At 38.1% G+C, this 23,556-nt stretch overlaps 1 protein-coding gene across 3 annotated transcripts in view; it reads right to left on the bottom strand.

Moving 5' to 3' along the window:
* tiam2a (TIAM Rac1 associated GEF 2a) overlaps positions 1-23,556 on the bottom strand; it is a 100,818-nt gene that overhangs the window by 70,556 nt on the left and 6,706 nt on the right. For 2 of the 3 annotated variants that reach the window (XM_030127032.1, XM_030127029.1), the window contains exon 1: positions 2,301-2,447. The exons of the other annotated variant lie outside the window; for it this stretch is intronic. The gene's annotated coding sequence lies outside the window, so the exon portion shown is untranslated. Of the gene's footprint in view, positions 1-2,300; positions 2,448-23,556 lie in introns of those variants that run through there. 3 annotated transcript variants of the gene reach the window in all.

The raw sequence follows: 23,556 nt of genomic DNA on the forward strand, positions 1-23,556 counted from the left end.
GCAACCCAGGGAGCGACTATTATAAATGTTTAAGTTTGCCTTCAAGTTCATCTATTTCCGATCCTTTTGTTAGAAGATGCACCCAACCATGTGGAGCGCCTGTGGTTTCCCCCCAGCAGCACCTCTCTCTACCTAGAGACAGTAACAGGCCTTCAACCCTGTGTGACAATAAGCACAGATGTTACCCATGCTGGATAAGTCACATGAACACAACCTTATATGGAGAAAAATGTGCCTGGGAGAAGACATGAAACATTGGCGTTTCTCAACCAGTGTTCTAGCGCTTCAAAATTAACGACAACGGGCACTAACATACAGCCTTGCAAATGGCCTCGGGAGAGACGGAATGCCTTTCAGACACGTTTCTTACTCTCTGATGCTCGTAGTTCACACAGAAAATCAAAGAATGAGGTTGTATTTGTTTGCATGACTCCATAAAGAAAACACACAAATCAGCTGACTTCAAAAGCATCTCATTAAGGAACTTCCTGGGGTAATTATGTCACTGTTTCACAACGTTACTGAGCCGTTGAACTGAAATTAGCCGAGAGATGATCGGTAGATTCTTGTGAAGCAACTCCGTGCCACCCAGGGAAAGGGTTGCATTACATTTCTCTTTTGTCACTGGTAAACAACTCTGACGACTGACAGTCCTGCCAACTGAAAGGCATAACTCGCAACTTGTGTCACAAAAGGAAAGAATAAACAAGTTCACATGTTTTCCACTGAAGGGAAATTATGGGCCGCACTCAATCAGTATCACTTCAGTTCAAGACCCAGTCCCAACCCGAGGAAAACAGAATAGAAAAACACAGTGTTCCTTGTGGTTGTGGATTTCTCTTGCCTTGAAAATGTGAACCGCAAAGGCCAAACTATGCATATACTGCCACTGCTTCTGACCTGCCGGTTCTGACAGACTGTAAGAACAGGGAGCGCACATGAGAACAACAGCAATTATGTAAGTAAATAACTATTCCTGTGCAGTCCATTAAACAAGCATGGGAGCTGGAAGGCTTGTAGAAATATAAACCAACCTATCAGCATGTTTCCCCTACGGAAAAATTAAACAAAAGACATATTTGGGTATCTTGTCTGTTTGTTCTCAGTCATACTGTTCTGTTATGTAAAGGAGGTGAACATTTCCAGCGCATTCACTTACTCAATCCATCATTCAATAAACATTAACCACAATAATCACCATTAGCATACCACATATCCTATTTTCTCTAGATTAAACCTCTCCGCTGAGATACGACCGTAAACATGTTGGAACCGGTCCATGCCAAGCCTTCAAGCCTTCAGGCAGATCAATGAACATCCCAGCCAGCCTTTGGAAGTCAAACATTAGCCTGTGTTTTTATTTTTACAACCCTCCTCAGCGGCGTGCAAAGGTATCACAACAGTCAGACTGACACTTAAAAGCGTGGGTTTCCATGACAGAGGGTGCACCATGCCAAATGGTATGCCCAACCCTTCACCCTGCTCTGTAGCTCTGGACAGGCCCTTAACTCTAGGGGGTCCTGGGGCCCTTTTGTTGCCTCTGTATGTGGTAAGAGAGAACCTTTCCACCCCAGCACACGGCCAAACAACAATGAAAACTGGGGTAAATCACATCCACAGACCACAGCAGAACATGCCCTGGTGTTTAGTAGCAGATGAGGTGATGCTCCCAATCTTTCACTCCATAAATCAGGAGAAACAAAGAGATGCAATAAGCACCTCTATATGTTAAACATCTCCACACTCCAAAGACACCAACAGTGATCTTTTGTGTCATAGGAATGGCAACCAAGAAATCTTTGGAATGAAGTTTTCATTAAGTTGTCAGTGTGCAATTCAAAGCAGTATGTCTCACACCACATTAAACAATATTACTGCATTTTATTCTAATGAGGAAGTAAAAGAAGCACTCATTGACAATGATCATAAATATAAAAAGATTTTTTTCCTCCATGGCTCAGAGGTCAGATGTCTTTTTTTTTTTTTAAGGAGATTTACAATGTGTGGAAGCTTTTACGCATAAAACACAGTCATAATGAGGTTCTTTTTCACTGGAGAACCCTTTATTATCCGGTTGTTGCGACTTAAACACACACCAACCAGTGTCAGAGCAGTGTTAAAAATGTAAGCCCCAAATGACAAACATCAACAAACTTTTTCAACAAACAGCAGACACACACTAACTTTACGCAAACGCGCCGTTTAGCGATGCGTTTGAGGTCGGTTTAAGAACAGCGGACACGAATAAACCAGTCCCTTTCACCCGGCGTGACTGTGGAATAAGTTCGCCTGTAACTTACCGGCTAATGTTTCCTCTGCTGAGACATACTCCTCCTGTTTTCCCCTCTAGATATAACGCCGGTGCATTTAATATAAACGTTAAAAAATAATAATAAAATCGCAGTTTCTTGAAGCGGACTTCCACGATCCCTGTGTTTGCAGATCCAATGTTCCTGGGACGGAGCGCCAAGAGACTGCGGACTCCTCCCAGACAATGTGGGGTTAAACTCCTCCTTCCCACGGACACTGAGAAGGGGAATGGCCGTGTTCTTCAGCACTACACGTAGTACCGAGGGATTAGTGATCCCTGTCTAACCCATTCTATTATAATGTAAATATTAAATAAATAAATGAGCGGTTCCCAAACACTGGTTTGTGGACTTCTAGGAGGGTCTTTATTGGAAGAAAGTTATTTAACAATTAATAATCACAATAATAAAAAGAAAAGGAATAAAAAGTAATAATAATAATAATAATAATAATAATAATAATAATAATAATAATAATGCTTGACTAAGCCTTTTAATTGGACTCTTGACTTTGTCCCAGTCTACACTAACTGGTGTGTAATCGATTTATTGTTGAAATCATGTAATCTTGGCCCCGATATGTGGCGATATGAACCCTCTGCTTGTTAAAGGGGTCATATTTTGCTAAACCCACTATTATTAGTCTTTGGTACATTTATTTGTGTATTTGTGGACCCTAATAGTTCATAAAGTTTGAATTTAAACCATCCAGGTGCTGCAAAGCTATCTTTATATTCATTCCAGCAAAAATCGAGTGGATTTCGACAACCTGTTTTAATTCCTGCTTAATGTGTTATGTCTTATAACTAGTTACGTCACAACATTTGCACATATGAGGTCAAGACTTCCGATGAACATTTCTCCGAGCGTGCCATAATTGTTTGTCAGCAGTAGCGGTTGTAGTGCATACTGAAAATATGTCCAAATTTCGAGCTGATTACATAAAATGTTAAGTTGTTGGTTGAACAGGACAGAGCAGCACAGCCAACAACCTGGAGGGGGTGGGGTGTGACTAGCATTTAAAGGGCCAGCGTTCAAAACAACCTTTCTGGTGTCATTACTCAGAAATAGGGTTGAAGATGGACCTGTGGAGTTGAATTAATGAAGAATTCAGACCCAAGCATAGCATTTACAGTTTATGTAGACCACAGGGAAATGTTTTATAATGCATAATTCCATTTAAAAAAGCAAAATATCACTCCTTTAACCTACGCCATCACAGACCACAACAATAGCCAATAGCAAGTTAGCAACCCAGAGGTAAACTGGCTCAACAACGGTCAACACTGTACACTTCTACGTAGTGTAATTTCCATCCGCTGTACTTTTTGTGCAGATGAGATGCATGATGTTTGACTTCTGGGTCAGGATGTGCTGAATACTCCATCCCGTTGCAGTCATTGCGCTGGTCTGTTTACATACAGGAGTAGATTGCCTTACAATTGCATTATCTAGGTGTGTTAGTTCAGTTATTCAAACTTCAATTTCAGTCGTGTTAACATGTTTAAATGTACTTTTCAAGTTTAGTTTTAGTCAGATTAACTGAACAAAAAAGAATCATGTAAACTCACTGTATTTATAAGTCTTGTGATCCTCCATTGCCCACAAACTGTACATAGCCTACTTCTAATTTAGTGTTTCAGCTTCTAAGAAAGGATTCTTTGAGACAAACTGGGTCTAACATTTGGCAGCCTTTCACTGACCTGAAAGTTTTCCTGCCCTTAGGGTCGCAATCTGCTGTTTCACTTGAAAAGGAGGACAAGGTAACTGTTTTCCTACATATCTCTTGACAAATGAGCTGCTGAAGTGATAAGCAAGTGACTGGAAGCATTCGGTCTAGTAAAACAATGAAGCGGCGTTCCAGTGATGAAAATGATTGTTATTCTTTAATGTAATGTTCCAGGTTTGTATGTGTGTGTATGGCTCTCAGTCTGTTATCAGTGGCCCTTTCATTTTCTCTCCATCATTCTCAGCCATCCTCATCCAAATGTCTCCACTCCCTGATAACACAGTCGCGATGGCCAGGCTTTCCTTCCTCTCGATGCTCAATGCAAACCACAAACCGGCCAAATGTCTCATAATGCAGGCGCTTTGACCAGACATGTCGGCTTGGCCAGACCCTTCTAATCTGCATATCAGCCTCTTTACAGCTGCTACAGTAGGGTCCTCATAGAGATGCCTATCTCTCTACTGCTCATTGTAGCAGATACTGTACCGCTCTGCTCCTTTCATCACAGACCAATCGAGATCTGTCGACATAACAAGAAGCCTCTCATCTCCCCTTAGGTAGATTAAGCCTAAGGGTATTCAGATGCATTTGGCCACACATACTGTATCTGCTGTCGAATTTAGCATCTTCAGGAGAGTCAAAGGATTATCCAAACAAATAAGGTTGAAGAAGGAACTTAAAAAAAAGCCAAAAACTGTGTTAAACACCCACATAATTCCAGTTGTTACTGTACTGTTGTTCAGTGCAGTCCTCTGGGAGTATTCTGTCCACATACTGGATCTCGGTGTCGTCTGGCAGCTATCAGGAGCTCTGGTCACTCCGCATCTCATTAAACGTAATTGGCTCTGAAAGGCATCCTGCCACCCATCACCCATCAACAACCCTAACCCGGTAGAAAAGCCGGTAGAGGACCAGCGATGGCTGACTGAAAAATTGGTGATGCCAGTTCATTGCTTTAAAACACAACAGGGAGCAGAAAAACAGTGAGCTCAGCCAACATTTTCTTTTCTTTCCTGCTGACATAAGACAAATACTCCTCTGATAGGCAGACAGGTATGGGCTACACACATACATGCACATCGGCAAAACACCCATCAACACCTCTGCCTCGGCTCCTTCCTCCTTCTGCCTTTTCTTAAATGAGGTTTCTTAACACTCCCAGTCTGGCCATCCTCGCTGTCACCACTTTGTTCTGCCATTATGGACACTGTAGTAGGGTTGTCATAGTAATTGTATGTGTATGTGAGTGTGTGTGTGTGTGTGTGTGTGTGTGTGTGTGTGTGTGTGTGTGTGTGTGTGTGTGTGCACGACTATATGAGAGAATGAGGGAATGGAGCAGCAGATTCCCTGCTAAGTGATTCTCTCACCCTACCCACTGCTGCAGTGGCCATTATTGCCACTGTATGGGGTGCTGAGCTGTGAAAGCTGGTCCTGTTCCGTGTCCACATGTAATTACCAAGCTCATTTGTCATGTAGTCTTTAATGGTTCAGTGTGGCTGCGAGAAAATGGTCTTGTAGGGTTGTTTCAAAAGACTGGCGTGCTGGTGTGGAAGCTGCTCTGCGGTCGTCTGGAAGGGAAGATGACTTTATGCGAGACAGCATCCAAACACAGAAGAAAGGACCTGTTATGAGGTGTATATGTAGCAGAGAGAGGAAGGGCGAGAGGAAGACTATAATCAGGCATGCCACACCCTCAAACAACTCTTTACTTGTTTCTAAGTACAGTGGCAGACACCGAAGCATCTGCGACCACAAAGGGGTAACTGTAGCCGCTAACACAATAGACAAAGGAAATCATTACTCTGGTGACTGGGGGCGCGAGCGAAGATAAGGTATTAAAAAACCAGGCCGTTTTAGAAAGGCTTTTAATTGAACTCGACAGGTCTGATCCGAGTGATAGCTCGCACAATCCTGAGGGCCTAAGTAATGAGAAATCAATGACGACAACGAGTGAACTCTGTGTCACAGCAGCTAGCCTCTCATACTAGTGTTATTCTGGTTTATATGGGACAAATGGAACACTGTAAACTGGTGATTTACCTTAAAGCGTGTGTACGTTCAGCCTCAGTATTTCATCAAACCATCAGACTTTTTATTTTTTTCTCAATTCAATCCTTAAGCTTATAAAAATTACACAGCATCTGACGACATCTTTATTTTGTGCACCATTTAGTGTATGTGATGGATGGTTCCACACACTTTGCATCATCTCACAGTCTGGCCACGCTGTCCGTCACACTCATGTCAGCACACATCTTGGCTGGATGTGTCCGAGCTACTGAGGATTTGAGTTGTACATCCAGAAAACATCACCATAGAGAGTAAATGGAGCCCAATCATCATTTTCATGTGTCTGGAGAAAAGTAGAGAACCATTTTCTGGTATTTACTTGAAAAAGGGGGAAATTGGAGTCGAAAGTTGTAAAGATAAATCAGAAAAGTGGGGAAAATACTGTGGATCTGTACTTTTATTATGTCATTATTTAGCCCTATTATACTACATATGACCTTTGGACACACTTATACTCTGTATACAGTTCATACAAGCGGTGAGCTCTTGTGAATATATACCTAAAATATAAATATATACCTAAAATATATACCTAATGGAGAAAGTTACAGCACAATGTTATTTGAAATTGGATCAGTTTAGCGATATTGTTGGCTAATGTTGGCTGTTCTATGTCTTGTTTCTGTCACATGCCTAGGGACTGCAGAAGAAAAGTACTTATTTTTATTAATTCTGGCATATTTACATAGGTGTATTTTTTATACAGCAATGTTCATAAAAGTGCATGGTCCCTATTAAATAAACCAATAAAATAAAATAAATAAATATTTGGGCCCCAGTAATCAATCATTTTGGTTGAATTTTATGCCTGCGAATAAAATATTACTGTATTTAATTGTAATTCTCAGTGTTTGTTTGTTTGTTGTTGTTTTTTTGGGATGTGTACATTGAAAATTAAGGATTCCCATTGATTTCTATTGTACTAGCTGCCAAGTTGCCATTTATTTACATTGTGCTCTAATGTGTTCGAAAGATGTAAACTATGATGCACATTTATTGAACCCATAAATACCCAGACAGCAACTTGCGACTAAAATCATCTGCTGATCTTAAATATTTAATAACTTCTGATCCATTAATCCTATCAAAACATGTAAATAACTGGTGTAAAATGCAGTTCTTCGTCTTTTCATGATCATCAGATATGACCCATTTGGACGTTCAGAGGCTCTGTAGTGAACGTAGAAACACTGTCATCTTCTACAATATTGATTCACCAGTAAAACCCATGGAGTTTGATAAACGACAGTGGTTGTAGATGCTTATTTTTGCGTTCAGTTATTGTTGTCTTTGCTTAAAAAGTCTTTTTTTTTTTTTTTTTTTTTCAGTTTTCTTTGTTTCTTCACATAATAACCCTCAATTTTAATCTGAGCTTTCATGAACATCTACATGAACAGTGAATTAAATATAGGAAAATACATGATTTTCACTGAGAAAAACGCAAAATACAGAGAATAATAGTATAATAAATGGTGATAAATCATTTAAGAAAGGTTAAATCTAGAGGGAAATTCATTTGGGAACTGCCACAAAAGTAGCACTGGGTCTTTATGGGTTAAATAAAATATATTCAAAAAAAGAAAAGTGGGGAAAATAATGTCAGATTGCGTCCAGGAGCATCCAGTGGTTATGAATTTATTCTAATCTGACCTTGGAGAGATGTAGAGACTCTGGTTGAGCTGAGCAGACATGCATAAGCACAGGTGGTTATTTAATGGCACAAAATACGAAGAAAAACCACTGTGTAGAACAAATACAGTGTGCTTTTATGTAAGTGAGAAAAGAGAAGTGAACAAGATTGCTGTGCTTGTTACACCCCGCAGGCAGTTTATATATATTCAGTCGGCTTGTGACAACTGCGTGGAAGTGCTGTCAGAATACATCCAAACGAATATTATTTACGCGTTTATTTTTATTATTATTATTAATTTTTATTATTCCTCTTAATTCAGCCACAATTGGATAAATGCGCCCACACACCTTTGGCACAGTATGTCAATATAACCTCTAATTTCCTCAGTTGCAGTAACAATAATGTGCATATGCATTGAAATATTTATGGTATTTTAGTGCAAATGTATTTCCGCCAGTAAACTGATGATCCCCATATACAATATAGAACATAAAGAAACCACAAATATGCTATTTATTCGATCTCTAAGAATCCATTGTACAAGAGTTGATGTAACACGTAAGCGTTGTGTTTAAAGCTGTGATGTAAACAACAGTGAATGTGAAAAGGGTCTAACATCACCGTGAGATGTGTGAAATCTGTTTTATAGTTTTACTAAATCCCCCAGGCTACAGTGCTGAGCAGAAAAAAACCCCACTGTGACTGTGAAAAACACATTTCTTTATCCCTAAGCCTCCATGTTTTATCTCTGCAGAATATCCCTCTTTTACCACTTCCTCTCAGGCGGTGTTGCCCACCTACATTAGCTCCCAAAAAAAAAAAATTCAGCGGCCTGAGGATTTTCTTTCCAACTCTGCAGTGACTGACAAGAAAATTGCTCGCCCGAAACCCTTTTTTGTCTTCCTATTAGGACGTGTCGCACCATGGCAACGCACCATGTCCAAAAATGGAGCGAGAAAATATGACTGATGGACTGATGGTGGACAGCTCAACGTGTGGTCAGCATGACATCAGACCTCCTTCTAAAAATGCACCAAAGACAACATGTGAGAGCCCTTTTTTAAACATTTTCCTTTAGGTAGAAGTAGGGCAGATTTGACAATGACAAAGTTCAGAGACTGTAAGTAGCCAAATATATCCCACATGAGAAAGAGAGGATATAAATGATGGAGGGACTGTGGGGAGATTACTTTATGAAAGAAAGATCAGGACCGGACAAGCCTTGTCTTTTATAGACTCACTCAGAGAGAATAAGGAAGCAGTCTGCAGCTCTGGGCTGGCGTGACAGTTTAAGCTGCCTCAAATCTTCTCACTCCTGGTCGAATGACTATAACTACAATTCTCCAGCAAAGAGGCTGGCGAAGGGGAATCCAGAGCACAAACAGGAACATCTGATTGAGTTATCACAAGTTCATATTAATTCTAATGTTCATGGCATATCACAAGCCAACAGACAAACAAATGAAACAAAGTGCTCTATTCAGTAAAAAAGTGGTACAGGCTGATTTCAATGAGCTAAATGCAGTAATTCGCTCTGAAATGTAATGTGATTTGTATTGGTCTGTGCTGAAGCTAATTTGTGCTCATTCTAATTTAACCCATAAAGACCCAAACAGCCACCAGCGACCAAAACCATCTACTGCTTTAAAACGTTTGATAAGTTCGGATCCAGTAATCCTGTCAATACATGTAAATAATTAGCGTAAAATACAGTTTGTCATCTTTTCATGGTCATCACATATGACCCATTTGGACGTTCAGAGGCTCTGTAGTGAGTGTGGAAACACTGTCATCTTCTACAACATTGATTCACCGGTAAAACCCATGGAGTTTGATAAATGACAGTGGCTGTAGATGCTTATTTTTGTGTTCAGTTATTGTTATCTTTGCTCAGAAAATGACTTTTTTTCAGTTTTCTTTGTTTCTTAACATAATAACCCTCAATTTTAATCTGAGCTTCCATGAACATCTACATGAACAGTGAATTATATATAGGAAAATACATGATTTTCACTGAAAAAACACAAAATACAGAGAACAATATTATAATAAATGGTGATAAATCATTTAAGAAAGGTTAAATTTGGAGGAAAATTCATTTGAGAACTGCCACAGACACCATCGTCTTCTACAACTATCACCACTTTTACACAGCACTTCTGTTCTGGGAGTATTTCACCTTTATTCTGGAACGATGTCTGTGTACATGAAATAGTAGGATCATTTGGTCCCACCTCTGTTACAGCTCTGTAACACCTCTGGAGGTAGAAACAGAGGGGGATAAAGGTGGAATCAAAATTCTGGAACGCTATGTAAAAAGAACACCTCTAGTTACACAACCATGGTGTGATGTTTTGACGTCGTATTGTGTGTGCGACCCCCGTGCTGGTTTTCTGGTTGCACCTCCACAACCAGAAAGATGTCAAACTGGGGAGACGCTGAGATCCGTGAGCTGTTGTCACTTCGGGCGGAGCACTCTATCCATGCAAACATTTGTGGAACAGTAAACGCCTCATAGACCTCATAGAAGACTCTACTCTTGGAGAGCATTTACAGCTTCTTTTTTTTTTTTTTTTTTTTTTTTTCTTGTTGTAATTATTTATTTCTGCTCACTCTGGAGAGGCTAGCTATGCTATGCTATGCTTGGGATATTTCTAATGCGCAACTGTATACGTCACACTATACGCTGCGCTGTGTCACTGCCCCTTTGATTCCAGAACACAGGTTCACTGTGTAAAAGTCCAGCCAGTCTCACCTCTGTTACTCCTTTTGCTTGGCTGTGGAAAAAAAGGTGGGATCACCATCTCACCTTTTTTCCAGGATCTGTGTGTAAAAGTGGCTATTGATTCACCAAAATAGAGTCTGATCAATGACAGTACATGGACACACTGGGTTTCTGTTCAGTTAATGATATATTTTGCTGAAAAAGTCACTTTTTCTTCAGTTTTCTCTGTTTTTGATATAATAACCATCAACATTAATCTGAACTTTAGTGTACATCTACATGATCAGTGAATTAACCCTTTCATGCATGAATAATGAGAACTATAGTCAATATTTTTTTTTTCCTGAGTGCTTTTAGTCCTCTTTAGGCATGAAAAAAACTCTGCAATTGAATTTTTTTTTAATGGACCTATTTTTTATGGAGTCACAAAAATGTCCACGCAACTGGATACCATGTGTTTAATTTTTAAAGGAAAGAAACATATATTTAAAATGCAATATCAGAAAGTGATAAACTGTGTGAAAACAATGAAATTGCTTTATTTTTAATGCAGCTAATATGATGTTTACTCACATTTGACCATACTCACTTCATGAAAATAATATACAAAAAAGAAAAGTTTGTTTAAGAAAACTGTTAATTACAGTCCAATAACAATTAGTAATTGATTTACACTCAAACATGTTACTGCAGACCAGGTTTATCAAGAACAGCAAAGTTACTGTAATTATATGAATGTCAGTGTATGGGATGATGCATTAGCGTCCACTGTGTTGGCTGATACAGAACTAAAACAACAAAACCCATGAATATACAAGAGAACAGCTGGAGAATAACTGTCCACTGTAGTGACCACTATGCATGAAAGGGTTAAATATAAGAAAATACCTGCTTTTCACACAAAAAGGCAAAATACAGAGGATAATATTATAATAAATGGTGATAAATCACATCAGGAAAGTTAAATATAGAGAAAAGAACTGCCACAAAAGTAGCTCTGGGTCTTTATGGGTTAATAAGAGCAACAGACAATCCAAACACAAGTCAATATTCACAAAAGCAAATTCAGGCGGGAAACAACTCAGAGCATCAGGTCTTAGAATGAAAGATTTTACCCTTAATTAACAAACATAGAACTGTGATAGTACTGGTCTGCATGGATTATAAAGAAAAGTGTTAGAAACAAATGGGCTGTTATTGCTCCATTAGAACAGAAGAGTGTGGAGTTGGCTAGGTAACGTTCCCACACCCATTACCTCCTCTTCCCCCCGCTGAGAAACACTTTCACACCCATGTGTAGGGAGTAGAGCGCAGGGTTGTTAAAATTACCTTGTTAAAATCTGCTCATTTCACTCTCCTAATGAGAAACACACACTGCTCTGGGTGTTTCCCACAAAATCATCACCTACCAGTATGATGCAGAGTTAGAGAAAACTCCAGACCGGAGAAAAGTAGTTGTCTGATTTACAAAGTAGGAAATGAATGACCTGAAGCTGTTAATGGAAATCTGATACTTCCCCTAAACTGTCTGGACTGGTTTGTTTACAAGCCCCATGGAGGAGGTCATGGTAACGGATTGGATTGTGTATGTGTTAGTTAAATAGTCAGAAGTGGTTTTGTTGTCTCCTGGGGGGGGTTCAGCAGCTAAACGTACGAGGCTGCAGGAAGTGTGTATCATGCAGGAAGTGTGTATCATTAAAGCATACAGACTTTAAATGTTATTACTTTAATAGTTAGCCATTCAGATCCATTTCAGAAGCACCTGGACTATTATTGTGTGTTCTAGAATGGGAGCGCTAACAACAAAAGAAAAGCACTCAACACATTTCCGAGTCACGTGTGTATGTGTGTGTGTGCGTGGGTTTGTGTGCTGTTTACCTATTAGTCTATTAAGCTAATAATAGCTAATGGATGTGTGCCTGTGTGACCTTTTTTCATTTGGGCTGTGAAATCAGATTAGTTCCCTTGTGTGTTGTGATGTCTGTGACGTGTGTGTGTGGGTGTATCTGATTTGATGACATGATGTGTATGAAGGTAACGTCTTGCAAAAGGACAAAGCATCCTCTGAAGACAACAGAGAATGAACGTTTATATGCGCACAAAATAAGGATAATTAAATGTGAAATTGAAAAAGCATCTTTATTTTTTTCTTTTGTTGCTGTAGCTGAACCGTATTATGTAACACGACAGGATATTTGAGCTTTCAGCAAGATAGAAAAGGTTTAGTCTTGTTTTGGTTGGTGATTTGGGAGGTCTTGGGAAGTATTAAAGCTCATAATGGAATGTGGCCCATACATGAAGAACTCAAGGGACCTCTGTGAAATAAGGGCGCTTCAGTTTTGGTTATTCAAGCTTGGTTTGTTTTTATCTTCAACCTTTTTTTTTTTTTTTTTTTTTTAACCATTTTAATTAAACTGAAACCAGTTCAGGACCAGGTTTTATCATTGTCTTCCTGGTTAAGGTTTAATTTCTGCAGAAAATGCACTTGAACATCACCCAAAGTTGGATACTCTTTACAGAACCATTTTACTTAACATTTAATGTCTTTGGAAATCATGTTCACGATTGTATTCTATTTGCTGTTGCTAGGTCTCATGTTGGTTTTGTTTTTCTCTATTTTATCTTTTATTTTATCTTTCTACATGCAAGTATAAAAACCAAACACAATATGGTCTGCACTTTCCAAACATCCTACAAAGTTAGAAGAGTTTGACTCAGCAGCTTTTCAGTACTGTGTCATTTCTTCATGGACCTACAAATGTTAGAATTTGTTACATTGGGAGAAAATAAGTCTGTTTTAAAGTTTAAGAAAATAACATACTTGGTCAGTATGATTGCCTCTAAATTTGCACTAGAGTCAGTTTCAGATGCATTTTTTATGATCTTACTGTCCTCTTTTATTGTATGGAACCACATACTGATCTTTTTGTGGTGTATGAAAGTTATTTATTATTTTGTCCACATATATTGTTTGTTTTAATGACCTGACCGGGTCACTCTTGTAAAAAATGTGGATTTAACTTGGTTAAATCAACCAGCTCCAAAACGTATTAAACAAGTGGTGCCAGGCACAACAAACCCCGCCCCTCGCGCGTATTATATCTTATTTTGGCATCGATCCAGCTGATGTCATCATGTCTATGCAGGTACTGATGTCAGCATATCAATTGCCTCTGTATATGTGCCAAGTTTGAAGTAAACTGAAACGATATGGATGTTTTTATAAACATTTGAAATTTCAACCATTATAAGTAAATGGGAGGAAAAAAAGATGTAAAAAATCAGAAAAAAATTGAACTTTGACCTACTTTTCCCAAAATGTAATCACATCTATTTTGGGTCACTAGTAGTCTATAAACCCAATTTGGTATGAATTCAACCAACTGTTTTGCTGTTATAGACAAGTGAAATTTTGCCCATTATAAGTAAAAGGGAAAAAAAAATCATAAAAAACTGAAACTTTACCCTACTTTTCACAAAACGTAATGACATCTCTTCTGGGTCACTGGCAATCTATAAACCCAATTTGGTATGAATTCAACCAATAGTTTTGCAGCAAGAGTGTTAACAAACAAACAAATAAACCTGAACCAAAAACAATACCCTTAAATACCTTTAAATCCATGCAGCTGAGACTGGCAGATTTATACAGATGCAAATTTAACAAATTGATGGAAAGTTTTTTTTTTTATTTTCATGAGAGATTACCTCGAAAACAGATGGTATTACTTAACTTACGAATATAAATGGTGCTGACAGTAGATGTATCAGACTAATGTTAAACTTAAAATACATATGAATTGTTAACTCATATATTATTAACCCCAAAGCCTTTATTAAAAGATGATTGACAAAGCTCTTTTACAGCTGACACACACACACACCACTACCTGGTACGTTGGTAATAATGCCTGTGTGGCTGAACTTATAATTACAATGACATGGTGATGAAAGGTCTTTTCATGTTGCGTTTGTTGTTGCGTCCGCCTTCTATCTCTATGCAGATGCTCCACCTGCACCTATTCACTGCCTGAATGTGTTTAAGGTCAGGTAAAGTACAATAGAAAGGGTGATGTTTAACTGCTGAAAATCATTCCTCCCTCCCTGTGGTGCAGTTTATTTTACCCTCCATCACTCAGACCGAACGTGGCTCAGCGCCCGTTAACACAGGATTCGACGACCAGGTCCATGTTTCTCATTTTCTCTCTAGCGTCCCTTGTGACAATCAGGACATTGGAGCAGAAAGAATGTGATGGAGGAGAAGGGACAGGGTGTAGGTCAGATGTGCATCTTGTTAAACCTTCATCATGACCTCTGACCCCTGTACGTACCTTCCACACTGAGGTCATTAATCGCTGCTGTTCTGATTTAACTTCCATGTAAACCTTCATTTCCGATGAAATTTGCAAGTCTATTAAGCTCTGTTTGAGTGGGACGGTCTATGAATGTGCATTTACAGGGACACTGCATTATCTATTATTATTGTTATTATTGTTATTATAAATTATTACTGTGCCATACATTTTCTTTTTAGTGAACACTATTTCTTATTCTGTGTGAAAACAGCGTTCAAACCCTTTTTACCATAATGCATTACATTTTATTGCAAATTACAGTTTTCACACCCATCATTTCTCCCTGAATGAAGCAGTTGGTTGGAGTTGTATACAGTCCAGAAGAAATATTATTAGGTAATACTTTAGAAAGCTCAAATTTCCTAAATCTGAGCTCTACAGGAAACTGCCTAGTCAGTATTTATCCGAAGGTATTCTTCATGTTTGCACTAATGTTAGCAGAGCAGGTTTCAGATACTTTGCACCTTTTAATGGTACGAACTGAACTGAAGGATCCTCAGATTTGAAACCTTCATTACCCTTTTTTAATCCTTTATTGGGCAAGTGACTGTTTTTGGTAATTTCCACATACATTACAGGACAGTGACAGCAACAATCACATCATCAGTTATAGTGAGGACAGCAAAGCAACAATCTGAGGTCCAATGTGGTCTGCAGGGTCTGTAAGGTCCACCTCTGCACGAGCAGTGAGTGTACCTGCTTTGATAGGTACCATGATGTAATGGTACTAATGTGAGGAATGATGTTCAAAGGGATCATGTGAACTTTGACAGGTGTCTGGATCTGCATTTATGTTGGTCTAATGTTCTAAAAGGGATGTTCTTTTCACCTTTAATGTGTTTTTCTTGTATTTTTTAGAGATATTTCTTGGATTTTTTATTTATTTTTGTCACTTATGGGTAAGGAACCAAATATGGTAACTTCACTGATCTTGATTTTCTACATAACAATTAAAAATTTGGAAAAATTTCACAAAAGTACTACATTCGTATTATGTTCTAAGGTTGAGATTTTGAATTTCAGAGCACTTCTATGAGTGCCCTATAAAAGGTTAAAGCTTTATTATTATTATCATTATTATTATTGGCTCTTTCTTCCCTTTGTTGTTATGTGCTTGGTGTTGTTTACCATGTTGGTATGTGTCACTTCCATTACCATTGTTGGTATGTGATTATTGTTGAAATAAATGTTGAAATATATTGTATTATAAGTTATGCATACTATTAATTAGATAGTTACTTAGCGTAATATACATCAGTTTTTCTAATCTGTTTACTATCTGTTATTTACATTATTAGGACTCTAAACACATGTAATCTTATCATTAAGGAAGCAAAAGTAATTATGTATGTATAAATGAGAGGTGGAGGTGGGATTTAACAAGTTTTCTTCTTCCCACTTTTGTATTGCTTTTCAAGCAATACATATTGAATTTATTTTGTTATTACAAGTGTACATGGCAATTGCCATATTGTCTTGATCACTTCTGTTTACTAATTTATTTGCTCTGCTATCAGTTCCTTATACACACAAAAGTTTTGTTTTTTTCTTCTGCTTGAAACAAATAAAAAAAAATGTTTTGTGTGATTCTTGTAATTGTTTATTATTACCTCATTTGTCCCTGTTTGCTGTTCTTGTGAATCCTTCTTGTTCTCAGGTCTGTCTTGTGAAGGTATGTTAATTTCAATAAAACTGTCCGATTAAATAAACAGAAAATATCAATGGGCATTTGAATTACTTTTTGATTTTAAATTGATTAATTATACCATTGTTAAAATGTGCCCTTCACCCAAACCAAAGTAAACAGAGTAAAATTAAAAAATGACCACAAGTATGACATTTAATTTTTTAAAGCACTTTTTCAGACTTAACATATGTGACACTCAAGCAGAGACAAAAAATAAACATTAATTCTGTATCTCTATGAAGCAAAACATAAATCTCTTCCAATCTCAAATAAAAATTAGTCGACTCAAAAGAAAGAAAACGATATCGACTCAGTTATATTTTGACTAATGGATGATTCATGTATGTACTTGATATTAATATCCATGATAATACACCTAATAATGAATTTAAAAATGACACATTTTGGTATTTCTTCTCACAAACTGTTAAATTCACAGAAATGTGCAATAAATTTATTAAAAGCAATTATCCATATGTAGTCAATTCTGTACTATATACAATCAATAATGAACTCAAAAAAAAAAAAAAAAGAAAATCTGAAAATGTGTTTTCTTCTTCTCCTTGAGTTACCGTTACCATGGCCTCTACTGTCACTGTGTGCATATGATCTCATTCATACAGACTAGTTTCAAGGTAAATTCCCTACAGTCTGCAGGCATTATACTGCTCTTTGGCCTTTCTGGATGCACAATGAAAGTAAAACCTAAAAATAACCTTTCAGTACGTTCTTAAAATGCTTTTTTTTGTTCTTCATTTGGAGTCCCATTGAGAGGCTCAGTTACCAGGGTATCTGACCCGCCTGTGATATGCTTCACTGGTAAGTAAAAAGCCATGAGAGGATGGAGAATAACATAGAAAAATGGAACAGCAAGACTGAGAGGAAAGGCCAGAGGAATTAAAAAAAAAAAAAAAGCATAAAGAGTGGGAAGCAGAGCAGAGAGAATAATGAGGGTAGAGGAAGGGGAAAGTCCATCCACTGAGAGATGGAGGGGAGAGATGTGGAATTAGATGGGACGGTGTGAGGAGTGCAGCATCAGCGCTCCTCTGCTCATCACTCATTTGTCATTTCATTCGCAGTGGCCGCGGGGCAAAACATGTAAGGTTTTTATATCACATCAGAGGAAGACAAATGATCTCTGAAGGGGAGAGAAAAGGGTAGAAAGAGAGGAAGCAGGAAAGGTCTTGATGCATTACAGAATAGTAATTGGACATAATAAGTGACGTACATTTTTAATAATGATTGTATGACCTTCATGTTTACCCACCTGTGTATTTCCCTTTCCGTTCACAGAGGAAAAGAAAAGAAAACTAACAAGCGTTCTCCTCTACATCCTCTCTAGGTCACGGACTTACCACCCCTGAACACACACACACTGGGTTTCTCACTACACACACATACTGGTGTGACATCTGCTATGGATAGGCCCTGTCACACTGTAGTCTCTGCTGGGGCCGGCCGTCACAGATGTTCCCAGCGAGGTCCTCAGTCCATCCCTCCACCCATGGGAGAGTTCAGACCGCCATTCCGGAGAGAGACGCGGAGACAGGAAATCTGTTCTTTATCTACTGACCAAAGTTTACTGCCAAATTAACCAGCATGCAATGTGAGTGTGTAGTAGATGTGTGCAGATGAGACGCTGTGTAATGATTCAAATGGGTGGGAAAGTAAGAAGTGGTTTGATGCATGTTGTGTAAGTGTATAAGCGGAAGTGTTTGAGTGTGTGTGGGTGTGTGTATTTGTGTGAGAGTGTATATGTGTGTGTGTGTGTAGAGTGCATAGAGATCCCTGTTGCCTGCTGGTCATTAATAAACATGATCATGAATGTTTAATCCCCATCAGTGGGGGTGGCAGGGGAACCCTCGTGGGTGATACTGACAAAGTCGAACACACACACTCTATCTCACACACTCGACAGATTGGAGGAGCGGCGGGAGGGAGCTTTGATTCTGCACAGGGTTAACTACTCATGTGTGGGACACGGCACCTCTTAGAAATCCACAGGAACGTGACATTCTCCACGAAACACAAATAAAACTCAACATAAACCGATTTCTGTGAGTTTAACGTTAGCAGTTCATTACAAACAGCTTAAAACTCTTACATTTAGGTGCTGGGTCTTATTTTGTACAAACTAAATGGGCTTTTTGTGTGGAAATTCCACCAAGTTTTATTTATTTCGTGAGTTTTCTAAGAATGAGCGGTGAGAAATAAGACAGAATAGGGTCACTAGTGTTTGTACATACTGTGCTTTACCTTTTAGGAAAGAAAAGATCTGGAACATTCATTTTCAAGAGGATAAACACCAGCATTATTAAGGAAAGTATTTTAATTCTTCTGCATTCTTTTGCAAAGCTCGAATCCGCTCAGTAAACTCCACAGCGGCTCAATATGTTCACCTCGACCCCTCTTAGATTATTCTCTGACAACCTTAGTAAATTTTTCTTTTATATGTATATTTTCAGTGTCAGACTGGGAAGAATAGCATTTTGCTTTAGAGGAAGCACTGGAGAAAGAAGGAAAAATAAGCCAAAACCTAAAATAATCTAAAACATGGTTAATAATAAAAGAAAAGTTGCTCTAAACAGACTTCCCTGTGCTGTGATTTATATATTTTTTTATTTTGTCTGCCTTTATACACTAGCCCACTCAATAAAAACATTTGAGAATAGTTTTAATTTTACCATAATTATTATAGTTATTCACACAGTGAAAACATTTCATTAGTTTGATTTTTGTCTCACATAATTGTTTCATTCTTGATGCTGGTTTTCACAAAAATGGTGAAAACTGTTAGGTAATACAAACTGTTTAATGCTCCATCTCAAAATATTCAAACACACCAGCTGTTTGATCTGTTTGGAAATGACATCCATGGTTCATAAAAACATCACACTACATTATAAAATCCACGCCATTTAACAAAAACAGCTTCACAAATCTGTCGTAATCCTATAATCTACCCCCTCCCCCCCAGTATGATTCTGGTGAGTCAGGAATTTCCTCTGCTTTTTAACGTGACACCGTCTGCTCTGTCTCTTGCCACACTTCTGAGTGACGCCTCCATTCAGGAGGGAAATCTGCTTCCACCGCCATAAACAAACAGGGAGACAACAAGGAGGCCTTCGGGGCTAATTACCAGCTACCTGCTGTACTGCACTAACAAACAGCATAAGGGGGAGATAAGGGGTCTGGGGGAGAACAAATAGAGTTACTTGTATGGGCAGGTAGACACACACTCACTATGGGTCCTAATGGAAACAATGAGGCTTGTTTTGGCGGTTGATGAACCAGGTGTCACATCTGCAGGAAGGAGCTGAGTCAGCCTTTAATAAGCGGCTTTTATAAGGTCTTCTCTCCAAATGATGACAGACATGAACGGCAGTGACGGAGGCTGTATGAGAACAGAGTCTGCGTTACGTTAAGGCTGTGTGAATGAGTGTGTGAGCCCTTTGTTGAGGCTTTATCGCATATTCTTTAGCTGCAAAGGTGCGCAAAAGTGAGACCACGTAACGGGTGAAAGTGACTGAACTTTGCAGGAGTTGGTGAAATGAGTCTGTATGAAGTGGATCTGCATGTACACACTCTCATGAGAGTAGAGCTGATTTACAGCTGACAGCGGGGGGTGGGGGTAAGGGGGGTGGGGGGGTTATATCCCATACCTGCCTGTCTTTCCTGATACATTTCATGTTTCGAAATTCCCCCGTTTCCAGGCACAATGTGCTGTGCTGTCAAACACTCTCCCGCTTGCTCAGCATCTCAGCCCAACTCCCTCCCTGCATATCTCCCCTCTTACCTCCCCTTCCTCAAACACACACACATATTCCTCATTTGTGTTGGCAGATTTAATAAGCTCCCCTGTCACAGAGATAACACACAAAAGCACAGCGCTCCATCTGAATCAACTCTAAAAAAAAAAAAAGTTTGTTGCTCTGTCTTCTTGACTGCCCTTCCATATTCCCTAACAGTGGTGACCTTTGACCCCCCGTGGGTCCGTGCTGCCCCTTCACTCACAATACAGCAAGAAGTGACAGTTTGAGACAAGGAGCAGAGGCACAAACAGAGCTCATGTAATGACCATGAGACTTTCCTTCAAGAAAACAGACATTTTTGGATAGATAACCCTATGTAAACAGATGCTGTGTGTTTACTGACATTTGTGTGTTGAAGAGAAGATTAGGCACTAACAATGTTAACAGAGACAACAGTTGTACACGTCAATCCTAAAATGTGAATCTGCCTCTGTAAACTGCTGTTTGCACTAATGTGTTTAATTCTGGCTGCATTGTAACAACGCTGACACAATGCCAGTCCACAAACACACAGCTATAGCTCTGCAAGTACTACAACACATTCAGTGACAGGCATGTATACGGCCGATAACACACACCTCATCAGTATGCAAACACAAGGTGACTTGGCAAACACACGCCTCCGTCTGCTCCTGGCATGGCAAAAAAAAAAAAAAGATAAACACTTGCCACTAAATATGTATTTGCTCAAACGGAGGATGAAATGACACATCCCTGTGGGTGAATAAAGGAGACAGTGTCAGAATAAAAGTGGAGAATTATTCTACAAAAAAAAAAAAGAAGCAGCACAAACCAAAACATCTGGATTCTCAGATCTACTGCCTCGATCTATGGCGTTACTTTGGAAGGAAACATCAACAAACGGAGAAAATCACAGATCTAGAATGTTCTTTTGGTGTTTAGAACAAAGGCTGAATAAAACACCAACTTGCCAGAGGGTCAGATCACATCAAAAGGCCTTTTTACTCTTAATATTAAAGTGTTAAGAGATGTGATGAAAGAAGAAACGGCAGCATGAGGTTTTATGGTGTCACATGGACCGGTTGAGAAAAAAAAATGTGAAAAAGGAGCTTGAAATAGTCTTTATTTTATCTGAAATGTTACACATGGAGTGTTCACACTTGCTGGATAAAAGGTCAAATGCTGGGGAGCAACTAGTTACAAGACACTATTGCACTACCACAGCCACTGCAAATAGATTTGATGAATACACTTTATATTCTATTAGAGTTTTCTCTTTATACCCTTTATTTACTCTTTTTTTTTTTTTTTTTTTTTTTTACTTTTTTAGTAACAAGGCAAGAGAGAAATGGTTTCTCAATTCTCTGTATGTCCTGTGCATCTAGTAAACTGACATTATAAATAAATAAAAAGAATGTGCATATTAGAGTAAAACTACAGCTAGTGAGAAAAATGAATAAATTGTTGCTGATCAAAATGTTGGTGATTACATTTCTTTTTGATTATGATGAATATTCATCGAAAACTGGACACTGAGTAGTTTAAATGTATGTTTTTAGGACATTCCATCTCGTCGACCAGTTAAAACATTTGTTAGAAAAGTAAACTAATGTAATAAATTTCAATAATTTTGTGAAATTATTAAAAAGGTTACATTACTTCTTACATTACATTAGTAATCTGTAATCTAACCTTCATAAGACTGGTTGATGTTTGGCCCAAACCAAAATGTACATACTCTTTTTAATTCCCATTTTCTGCAGTTTTGTACTTCAAAGGCTAGTATTGTGCTTCTTACTCCAATATGTCATTTGTTTACAATAAAATGGAAGACTTAAAACAGTGATATTTTGCTTTTTAAAAATGGAATTATGCATTTTAAACTCCTAAGTCCCAGGAAATGTCAGCAAAGTACAAGCTTTTTTTGTTTTTTATTAAATAAGTGCCTATATTAGAAACATCATGATGCAACAGTTTTTTCAGATGCAGTTGAATGTCCTTTATGGTGGACAGTTTTCTTTTCTTTTTTTTGTATAAAGTTGTGAAACAGACAGAAAACCCATAGCTGGATCTTAGGAGGTTATAACATTTCCCTTTAGACTACATAAACTGTAAATGCTATGCTTGGGTCTGAATTCTTCATTAATTCAACTCCACTGGTCCATCTTCAACCCTATTTGTGAGTCATGATACCAGAAAGGTCATTTTGAGTGCTGGCCCTTTAAATGCAAATTGGCCACTTCAAGCCCCACCCTCTCCAGGTTGTTGACTGTGCTTTCTGTTTGGATAAGTTTGGACATATTTTCAGTATGGACTACAACCACTGCTGCTCACAAAATATTATGGCGTACTCGGAGAAATGTTCGCCGGAAGTCTTGACCTTATATGTGCAAACGTCGTGATGCAACTAGTTAAAAAAACATAACAAATTAAGCAGAAATTGAAACGGGTTGTAGAAATCCACTAAATTTCTGTCAAAATAAATATAAAGATAGCTTTGCAGCACTCGGATGGTTCAAATTCAAACTTTATGAATTATTAGGGTCCAAATACACAAATAAATGTAGTAAAGACTAATAAAAGTGGGTTTAGCAAAATTTGACCCCTTTAATGTTTCTTTTGGGGTTGAGAAAATTTTCCACTTGAAGCTAAAAACTATGAAATGCCTCTTGAATTAGTTGGAAATTACACTGTCATTGCAACTGGGTTCATATAAAGTTCATTTTTAGAGACAAATATGATGATGTTGTAAAACGGTATATATGGGGCTGGCCAAGGGAAGGTTAACATTTGTATCAAAAAATAAATTAATCATAATACATTTTTCAAAACAATGTTTTAAAAAACTTAGATGGCATTATATTCAGTATAAATGTATGATTGCATTCGTCAGTGCAATTCAAAGCATAACTTTGATCCTCTTCTATTGGACCTAAATTATACTTAGGATAAGTTATAAGGTCCATTTAAAAACCTTTTGCTACTCTTTTTACAGTGGTTACAAATATCTAATAAATGGAGATAAATATATGTTAAAATGTATTAAATTACTTCATTAAGATATTTGACTTTGTAGATATTATATAAGTAATTATATACTATTAAATATGCTGAATAAACCATTGAAACTTGTAAATATTCTCCCTTGCCCATCAGTTACTGAAACACTTAGCAAAACTCTTGCTATTTTACGTCCTTATATATTGGAAAAAATACAAACTGTTCTCTGTTTCGCAAAACAGACAACCTAGAGGACCAACAGCAAAGATTTTACA

Source organism: Sphaeramia orbicularis, chromosome 22 (genome assembly GCF_902148855.1).
Source record: "Sphaeramia orbicularis chromosome 22, fSphaOr1.1, whole genome shotgun sequence".
NCBI classification, from domain to species: Eukaryota; Metazoa; Chordata; class Actinopteri; order Kurtiformes; family Apogonidae; genus Sphaeramia; species Sphaeramia orbicularis.